This window comes from Magnolia sinica, chromosome 13 (assembly GCF_029962835.1).
Source record: "Magnolia sinica isolate HGM2019 chromosome 13, MsV1, whole genome shotgun sequence".
In the NCBI taxonomy this organism is placed as follows: domain Eukaryota; kingdom Viridiplantae; phylum Streptophyta; class Magnoliopsida; order Magnoliales; family Magnoliaceae; genus Magnolia; species Magnolia sinica.
In genome coordinates, this window is record NC_080585.1 from 83,294,774 (window position 1) to 83,304,800 (window position 10,027).

Sequence of the window (10,027 nt, forward strand, 5' to 3'; positions counted from 1 at the left end):
GCTTGCAGTTTGGTCTAGAGATTTGAGGTGAAGCGGGAGTCTCTGTTCGATATAATCATGGTCGGGATCCCATGGAGTCGTACCACGTACTTTATGTAGATCTCCGCCAGTTCGTTCATCAAAGTGGTGATCCTCATGGGGATGAAGTGGGCGGATTTAGTCAGTCGGTCCACTACTACCCATATTAAGTCATGATTTCTTCTTGTTTTGGGGAGTCCTACTATGAAGTCCATGGATATAGAGTCTCATTTCCATGGGGGTATTTCGAGGGGTTGTAGTAACCCTGCCAATCTCTGATGTTATGCTTTTACTTGTTGGCAGGTGAGGCATTTAGCCACATATGCAGCTATTTCTCTTTTCATGTTATTCCACCAATAGTGACATTTTACGTCCTAATACATCTTGGTATTCCCAGGGTGGATGGTAAGTTTGGAACGGTGGGCTTCATCCAACACGGCTTGTTCCAACACGGCTTGTGACACCTGATTCCACCGTCCGAACCCTCGTGCCACCGTGGATCTTCATTCTCTTGCATAACATTCCTATAGTTCTTCATCTTGTCCTTGCACTTCGATGATTTGGCATAATAATGATGGTTCTACGGAGAGATTCCTAAGTGGTGTGTTCTCTTCTCCTACGTTTAGTTGGATATTAAAGTCCTTTATTGTAACACCCTGAATTTCGGGGGTCGAGCATAACTCAGCTCCCGAGTTCCAAAACATCACTTATGCAACATATTTAATGATGGATGTATGTTGACTGTATTAGTGCATAAAACATGGAATAGATTAAGCCAAAACACAGATATAATTCAGGAATAAGTGAATAAAGCAAGCGGAAGACTTATAGAAATATATGTGTACAAGTGTGAATCCCTGAAGTACATACACAAACCAGGTCGTGATGAAAGTGTTATTATCAAAATTACAAGTATCAAGATTACATCATTTAAATCTCAAAAATAATCCTAGAGTCCCGCGCATCAGAACAAGCTCGCTAGAACCCGTCTGAAAACTGCATATAAGAGAAAGCGGCCTCATCATCATCCATCTCCCACTCTGCCTCAGAAGTCGCATCCACATCTGCAACATCAGAACCTAAGACAGAGTCTGGTGGGTGTTTAACACCGCCCCAGAACGTGGGAGTGAGTGATCAACTCAGTGGAACAATAAGGCACTGGTTAACATGTTATCAGTTCAATCAAGCAGTAATGATAAAGCAGAACACTTAAATAAATCCTAAGTACTCTTGCTAATGCAAGGATGTATGCAAAATGATGCGTGCCCTCACGCGTACACCCTCAGCGTCTTCATCTTACGTTACGCATGACACCACCTCAAAGTGTGTCACATCTACAAAGCACATGCAAATGCGGTGCATGGATATGATTACCAAGTTGTTATTAGTCCTTTTCATACAGCAGGATTGGGAGCTAAAGTACCTTCCTCATATCACAATCCAAACAGTGATCCATTCTAGGGTCGTTAGTCCTAGACTTCTCATACGATCATATGGTTGTAGGTCGTAGCAAAGGGCTCGTCACCAATCAATGCACGCCTTTCATACCTTCGTTACTACACCAAGGCTCATCACCTCAATGCGGTATCCAGGCATGCTCGAGGTCACTACAAAGGGCTCGTCACCAATCAATGTAGGCCGACAGCACGAATATGGTGTCCCATACCACCATAATCGGCTCACGAGTTCAGTTGCTCACTGGCCACTACGAGGAGGCTCGTTACTCGAGCGTAGGCCGACAGCTCGACCACAGTGTCCCATACCACCATGTCCGGCTTATGAGTCTTTGCGGATCAAGATACCAAGGTTAATAGGATTTCACTGGTAAGTTCGGTACCTTAGATTCAAACAGTAGCGTCCATACATGGTGAACATACATCGGACAATCGGGTTACTTGACGAACTCGACTAGCACGAGCGCACGTTAAGTTGAACGACATAGAGTGCGCAAACACTTCGCGTGGCCAAACCACTGCCGACAACTCTAATGCGACTCGGGTTTGTCTAATACGTCCTACGTGGCGAAAGCAATCTCAGCCACAATCCTTAAGGCAGATTACCGATTTCCTGGACTATTCATAGTCCCAAACACATTACACTACGACAGATATTCGCATTAAATGTAGAATAGTAATGGAACAACAACTTCAATCATGTGGTACTCAAGCATTTGAAGAATATCAACTTAACATAAATGAAAGCATAAGCAATGCTTGAAATTTAATAACAAGGAATGTAACTGACATGGAGGAAATCATACACATCAATAGGAGTGTTGAGAATCACTTCTCAACGCCCACAAGTAGTGTAATAAGTTACACTTTAGATCATTCAGGCATTTCTACAAACACTTAGAATACATAAAACAACATACATGACGTATGTTGAAATACAAGCATTTGGACAATTCCTTTTACCAAGGAGTTGTCGCACATACATCTACCATACATACACGATAAATAATCATGGCAAACACAAGTGCATATTTTATACGTATACGGTACTTTATACATACACATAGAATACACAAATCTCAATATAATACATGCATATCAGGAACACAACATAAACACAACATTTGGCATGCGAACTCTCATCCATAACAAGAATAAATCATTAACTGGCATTGAAAGCCTTGAAAACCATAACCTATACACTTAAAGTCCGCACCTTAAGCCAGAAAAGAAACACCGAACTGATTTAGACGAGTTGTCTTCGTCAACGGCGATAGAATACCCTACAACAAGGATAGAAATGAGATACAACAATACCAAGACTAATCTAAGCTCTAACACAGATTAGGGTTAGGTTAACTTACCCCAAGATGAACTCAGAATCGTCAGAATAACGATTCAAAGTGAAGGTTCAAGGATGAAGAAGAATCGGAAAGAATCTAAGATGATTCACCAAACTTCTCTCTCACTTTCTCTCTCTTTTCCACTCTCTTTCCAAGCTAGGGTTAGAGAAAAATTCGTATGGAAAAGAGAGCTAGGGTTTAAGGACTATAAATAGGCCTATCTTTGATGAAAATAACCCCAAGGCAAAGGTATACTTAGGTTATAACCAAAGTAAGCCTCTCTCGATCCAACGAAGCACTTCTGGTGGGCCAAATACCACGAAAGGTCAGACTTTAAGCTCACTGACCATGGATCTAGGTCAGGCTGAGTTTTCATACCGACCGGCTCTTCAGATCAGCCGTGGCAGACCACACTCAATTCAACGGTCACGGAATCTCGATCAGGTCCACAAGTACAAGGATATGCCTGGGCCACCTTCCCTGATCAGAGGGTGAAATTGGGTCAGAATCCAACGGTCAGATTGCTTAAAATCATCGCGCAAGCGACACGACTCAGATTTTATAAAAGCTTAATAAATATCCAACCGTTCTCACACTCTTCACTCCGAACTCAATCAAATCGACCCAGAACATCACATGGACTTGATTTTTGAGATGATAGTCAAGCCCAACATAGTGACCGCAATAGCCTAAGATCATCGCTATTGGACTTCCGACGCGTGGTCCAGGTCCGATCCAGATCTTCCAAAAATTTCCCAGAACAACTGGATTTAGCGATGGATCCCAGATTTCAGAGTAACATAGCGCTAACTAATCTACACGTTTTGAGTCATGCAGATCGAATTTAAAGTGATTGATGCGATTTTCACAAGCAATCGAGTATAGCGCTAATTACCCCAAAAACAACTACTTAGGGAAAGATAAGCACAAAATTTCCCGGGTCATTACAATCTACCCCCCTTAAAGAAAATTTCGTCCTCGAAATTCATACCTTCTCATAATCTTCAAGGATCTGAGGCTAGCTCTTCCTGACCTCAGCTTCAGATTCCCAAGTAGCCTCTTCCACACCATGATGCGTCCATAGCACCTTCACAAGAGGGATAACCTTGCTACGCAATACCTGCTCCTTCTTGTCGAGAATACGCGTCGGTCGCAGTACATAAGTGACATCCTCACTCAACTGCACTTGCTCCCAACTGATAATATGCGAAGGATCAGGAACGTACTTCTTCAGCATAGAAACATGAAATACGTTATGCACGCCCGCAAGAGGTGTGGGCAAAGCAAGGCGGTATGCTACTGCTCCCACTCGATCCAGAACTTGAAATGGACCAATAAATCTCGGCATCAGCTTCCCCTTCTTACCGAACTGCAGAACTCTCTTCATAGGAGAGACCTTCAGAAACACATGGTCTCCAACCTCAAACTCAAGCGGTCGACGCCTCGTATCAGTATAACTCTTCTGCTTACTCTGTGCTGTCAGAAGTCGACGTCGAATGATGTCAACCTTCTTTAAAGTCACCTGCACCAACTCTGGGCTAAGCAAACTACGCTCACCAATCTTTGGCCAACAATGTGGTGCTCTGCACGGGCGACCATACAACGCCTCATAGGGAGCCATGCCGATACTCGCCTAGAAACTATTATTTACGCGAACTCTGCATACTGAAGACAATCATCCCAACTGTCCTTGAAATCCAAAACAGAAGCTCGCAACATATCTTCCAGGACCTGATTCACGCGCTCCGTCTGCCCATCTTTTTGCGGATGAAACGCGGTGCTGAACTTCAGTTTCACACCCATCGCTTCTTGGATACGAGTCCAGAAGATAGATGTAAAATGAGTGTCTCTATCAGACACAATCTCCAGGGGAACTCCATGCAGACGTACTATCTCCTTAATATACAACCTAGCCAACTCGTCTGTAGAGTTAGTGACTCTGATCGGTAAGAAATGTGCCGACTTCGTTAATCGGTCGACGATCACCCAAATAGAATCATATCCCTTTCTCGTCCTCGGCAACCCAGAAATAAAATCCATAAAGATGAAGTCCCACTTCCATTCAGCTATGGGCATGGGCTGTAGTAATCCAGGAGGTCGGCGATGCTCTGCCTTGACCTGTTGGCACGTGAGACAACGAGAAACAAATTCAGCAATCTGGACCTTCATATTGTCCCACCAATAAGACCTCTTCATATCCTGATACATCTTCGTGCTACCTGGATGCATCGCAAGCTTAGAACATGGGCTAACTCGAAAACCTCCCGTCTCAAGTCAGGGATGTCAGGAACACATAACCGGCCACGAAAACGTAGGCCCCCATCAGAACTAACACTCCAGTCGGAGTTCTCATCTGTACCAACCCGCTTCCTCATCTTCACCAAATGCTCATCATTTGCCTGAGCTGCAACGATCCTCTCGTTGATAAGGGGCTGTATACGAATGTGTGCGATAACCTCATACGGCTTAACCACCATAAGCTTCTGCTCAAAATCACGCATGAACTCCAACATATCCCACTCTGCTATCATCAGCGGAGCCGCAAACTCAATAGCCTTCTTACGACTCAACGCATCTGCTACAAGGTTCGCCTTGCCCGGATGGTAAGAAACATCGAACTTAAATTCCATCGAACTTGAAGTCCTTCAATGTTTCCATCCATCTGCATACTGCGTGAAAATATACTTAAGGCTCTTGTGGTCGCAAAAGAGCTCGAACTCCTCACCATAGAGGTAATGTCTCCAAAGCTTTAATGCGAATATGACAGCTGTTAATTCCAGGTCGTGCGTAGGGTAATTCTCTTCGTGTTTCCTCAACTGACGCGAAGCATATGCAATCACCCCATCCTTCTGCATAAGGACACAACCCAGGCCAACCCGAGAGGCGTCAATATATATAATATACTTAACCCCTTGCTCTGGCAATACTAGCACAAGGGCGGACGTCAACTTGTCCTTCAGTTCCTGAAAAGCTAACTCCGCCTGCTCATTCCAAGCAAACTTCAAATCCTTCCGTGTCAGCTGCGACAACGGTCTGGCAATCTTCGAGAAGTCCTGAATGAAGCGTTGATAATAGCCTGCAAGACCCAGAAAACTCCTTACCTCAGTAACTGAACCAGGCTGCTTCCAGTCCTGCACTGCAGCTACCTTGGCAAGATCGACAGCTATCCCGTCTTTGGACACCACATGTCCCAGGAACTTGACTTCCTCTTTCCAGAAATCACACTTCTTGAACTGCGCAAAAAGCTGATTCTTCCTAAGAGTATCCAAAACCGCTCTTAAGTGCTCCTCGTGTTCTTCCCGGCTCACAGAATAAATCAAGATGTCATCGATAAAGACAATGACGAATTGGAACAGGAATGGCCGAAACACCCTATTCATCAGATCTATGAACACGGCCGGTGCGTTCGTAAGACCGAACGACATTACAAGGAACTCATAATGACCGAAGCTAGTCCTGAAAGCGGTCTTCTGCACGTCCCCATCCTTGACGCGCAACTGATGATACCCTGACTGCAGATCAACCTTCGAAAAGTACTGTGCCCCCTTCAATTGATCAAACAGATCATCAATCCTGAGTAAAGGGTACTTATTCTTCACAGTTACCAAATTCAACCTGCGATAATCAATACACAATCGCAAGGAACCATCCTTTTTCTTCACAAACAAAATAGGTGCTCCCTAAGGAGACACACTAGGCCGAATAAAACCCAAATCCAGCAAACCATCTATCTGCTTCCTCAACTCCTCTATTTCACTCGGAGGCATACGATAGGTGGGTAATGAAATGGGCGCCGCACCAGGCATAAGATCGATAGCAAAATCAATCTCACGCTAAAGAGGTAATCCAGGAATCGACTCAAATACATCTTCAAATTTCTGAACTACTGGCGTACTAACTAACGCCGATTCAGCCATACTCTCCAACAGAGAAGAATAATAATCAATACGAAGAGGGTAACTGACCTGAACTGGGAAAGTAACAGTCTCGCCCTCAGGTCCATGGATCGTCACTGATCTAGCTCACAATCGATCTCAGCTCGCATCCTTGTAAGCCAATCCATACCCATAATAACATCGTAATGATAAAGCGGTGCGACTAAGAAATCAACACGGATCGATCCACTTCCAAGATCGACCAAACAATCCAAACAATGCTTACCCAAAGCAGAGGAAATCCCCGTGGCTGTAGTAAGCGTCACTCCTTGCATAGGAATAGATCTCAAACCCAAACGCCTAACTGCCGCATAAGATATAAGAGAAGTAGTGGACCCTGTATCCACTAACATAGAAACGGGAATACCTTCAATACGCGCTGTCACCTCGAAGGACCTCGGCACTAAGTCAGACATAGGCGCTTCAGCTGAAAGCGCATGAACACGAGCCTGCAGCTGACGATTCGGCGGAGGAACCATGGGCCGTTGAGGTGGCCTGAAGCTAGGAACTACAGGTCTGAAGGATGGATGAGCTGGCGCTGATCGAAGAGGTGGAGGAGAGATAACCTGAGGCATCGGACGGCTAATCCTCTGCGGTGAAGTAAAACCACTGGCTCGCATACGGGAGAAGCAAAAATGGTCTAAATGCCCTGTTTTCCCACAATAAGAACATCGAACATCAGCTCTCATCTGCTGAGCGGGGGGCGCTGAACGGCTAGGAGGAGAATCTGCTCACGGCCTCTTGCCGAGGAAAGGGGCACCCTGAAAGTCCGGTCGCGGCCTAGGAACCATCGGTGCTCGCATGCGGGACGACCTATCCCCGTCCTGCTCTGCTCGCAAGGACATGCTCACTAACTCCGCATAAGAAGAAATGCTAGCACAGCAAATCTTCGATCAGATCTCAGGTCTCAATCCCTCAGAGAAACGCCGCATCCTCATCGGCTGATCACCCAGGATCAAAGGAACATACCGCCCCAACTCAGTAAACCGGTTCTCATACGCCGTCACCGACAACCCTCCCTGGCGGAGGCGAAGGAACTCACTCTCTTTCTCATGTCGGTACGTAACCAGGAAATACTTCTCGTGGAAGCGCGCCTTAAACACCTGCCACGACCACTCAAAACCTTCCTCGATAGTGCGAAGAACACTGTCCCACCACAGACTGGCCTCCTTCTTAAACATGAAGGAGGCAAGCTTAACCTGCTCAACCTCTAAACAATGCAACGGTCTCAGCATCTTAGAGATGCGGTCGATCCAATACTTAGCCTCCTCGGGTCTATGAGAACCTGCAAAAGTAGGAGGTCGCAAGCGCTGGAATCGCTCGAAATTGCTGCTGGCACTGACGCTCCCAGATGGAGGCATAGGTGAAACAGGTGGAGTCGCCCCACTGACTGAGCAAAGATGTCAGCCATGGAAGAGAGGAACTCCTGCTGCTGCTGCTGCTGAAACTGTTGCTGCTGCATCAACAGCATCATCTGCTCAAACCTATCAGCAGGTGGAGCAGACGAAGGTGCACGGCTCGGCTCAGGAACCGAGGGCGTGACTGGAGGAGCCATAGGTGTCGGCCTAACACCGGCATAAGACGGACCGGCCTGTGGATCTGACTGGCTATCGCTCAAGGGAGGAACCCCAGCAAGCGACTCAATCAAAGAGAGACGGGCCGAAGACTTCGAACCTTAGGAGGCATCCCTACATTCAACAGAGGATGCAACCTGTCAGATTCTACATCACATAATCCATCCACACAGCAATACAGCACAACTCCAAAGACAAACAACATGCATTCCATTAATCAAAATCGTCGCAATACAAGTAGTGCAGCAATACATGAATCACGACTAGGAAAGCATGAAAACAACAACATCTAACACTTCAAACAACCACAACAACTACAAACAACCACAAATAACTCCAACTACAAAGCCATCAACGGCTACACACAGAAAGAAAATAATAAACAAAGCAAAGGACGGCTACGACGACTACTACTCGTCGGAATCAGGAGATGGAGGCGGGGCACCCTTATCCTGCAAGCAACACATGATAGACTTCAGAGTTCGAGTCACCTTCTTAAACTTATGTTTAACAAGGCCTCGAAGATCAACAATATCCTAGCGTAAAACAGCCTGCTCTTCTTCAAGCCGTGCAAGACGGGCATCTCTGGCAGTTTGCTCTGCGCCCTGCTCTGGCGCCACAGGAGGAGAGCTATCACTCGTATCCTGTGCCTCATCCTCTTCCTCGTCCTGCTCTGTTTCTTCTTCAATCTCAGCACCACCTTCAGCATAACTCTCTTCACCATCGCTCTCAGACTCAGCCTCACTCTCTGAGGCATGCCGACCAGAACCGATCTCCATCTGCTTAAGAGTCCTCAGATTGATATGACGAACAGGAAACGGCTTCTCTGCTCTAAGCCTATAGCCAAACTCATGTGCAAGCTTACAAATGAGGCGGCCAAATGGAAGCGACTCGGTCCTGCTACTCGAACGAGCGATGAGAATAATCTGGCGTAGGACGTACGTCAGCACACACAACTTCGCTTCCTGCCCCACCTGATACAGAAAATCCACCATCAGGCGCGTACACTCATTGCGATTGCTCCACCTTGGGTATACATTGAACGTACACATGTGATGAAGCAAACGGAAGTCGTCCGTCATATAGGTAGCCAGAAGACTCCTATTAGGCTGCCATTCGACCAGACGGCCACACAAGGATCGGGTGCGACAATCCCTCTCGTGCACACTGTTCACATTCTTCTCGCTGACATGCACTTCACCAAGTGGCACATTTAAGAGTTAGGATATCAAAGCAACATTGACAATACCCACTCGACCGCTACCACATGGGATCTTAAACTGCAGAGGCTCCAGCGAAGGATCAAGAATATTGGCATAAAAGGCTCGAACAGTGCTAGCATTCGCGTGATACTCGCCTTCAAACAAGGGACACCAACCAGCCCCTTCTAGGCGCTCCAACAACAAAAACTCACCATACAGCCGCGGATCAACATGAGCCTCAAAAAGGACTCTACGATCTTCATAGACTCCATGTGACAGCTCCGCCAATAAAGTTCTACCAATGGGAGCTCGAGGATCGAGGTCCCGCTTGGTCTGGAATTCATGAGTGGCGGACGTACTAGCGGCGGCACCTCTCGGCCTCCGTGCACGGGTTGGGCGGCTAGGCCCGACTTCATCCACGGGCGCTCTCTTCTTCCCCATCAAAGAAAGAAGAGTATAAACGGAAAAGATGGCCGGAGGAACTCAAAGAGGGCCATGAGA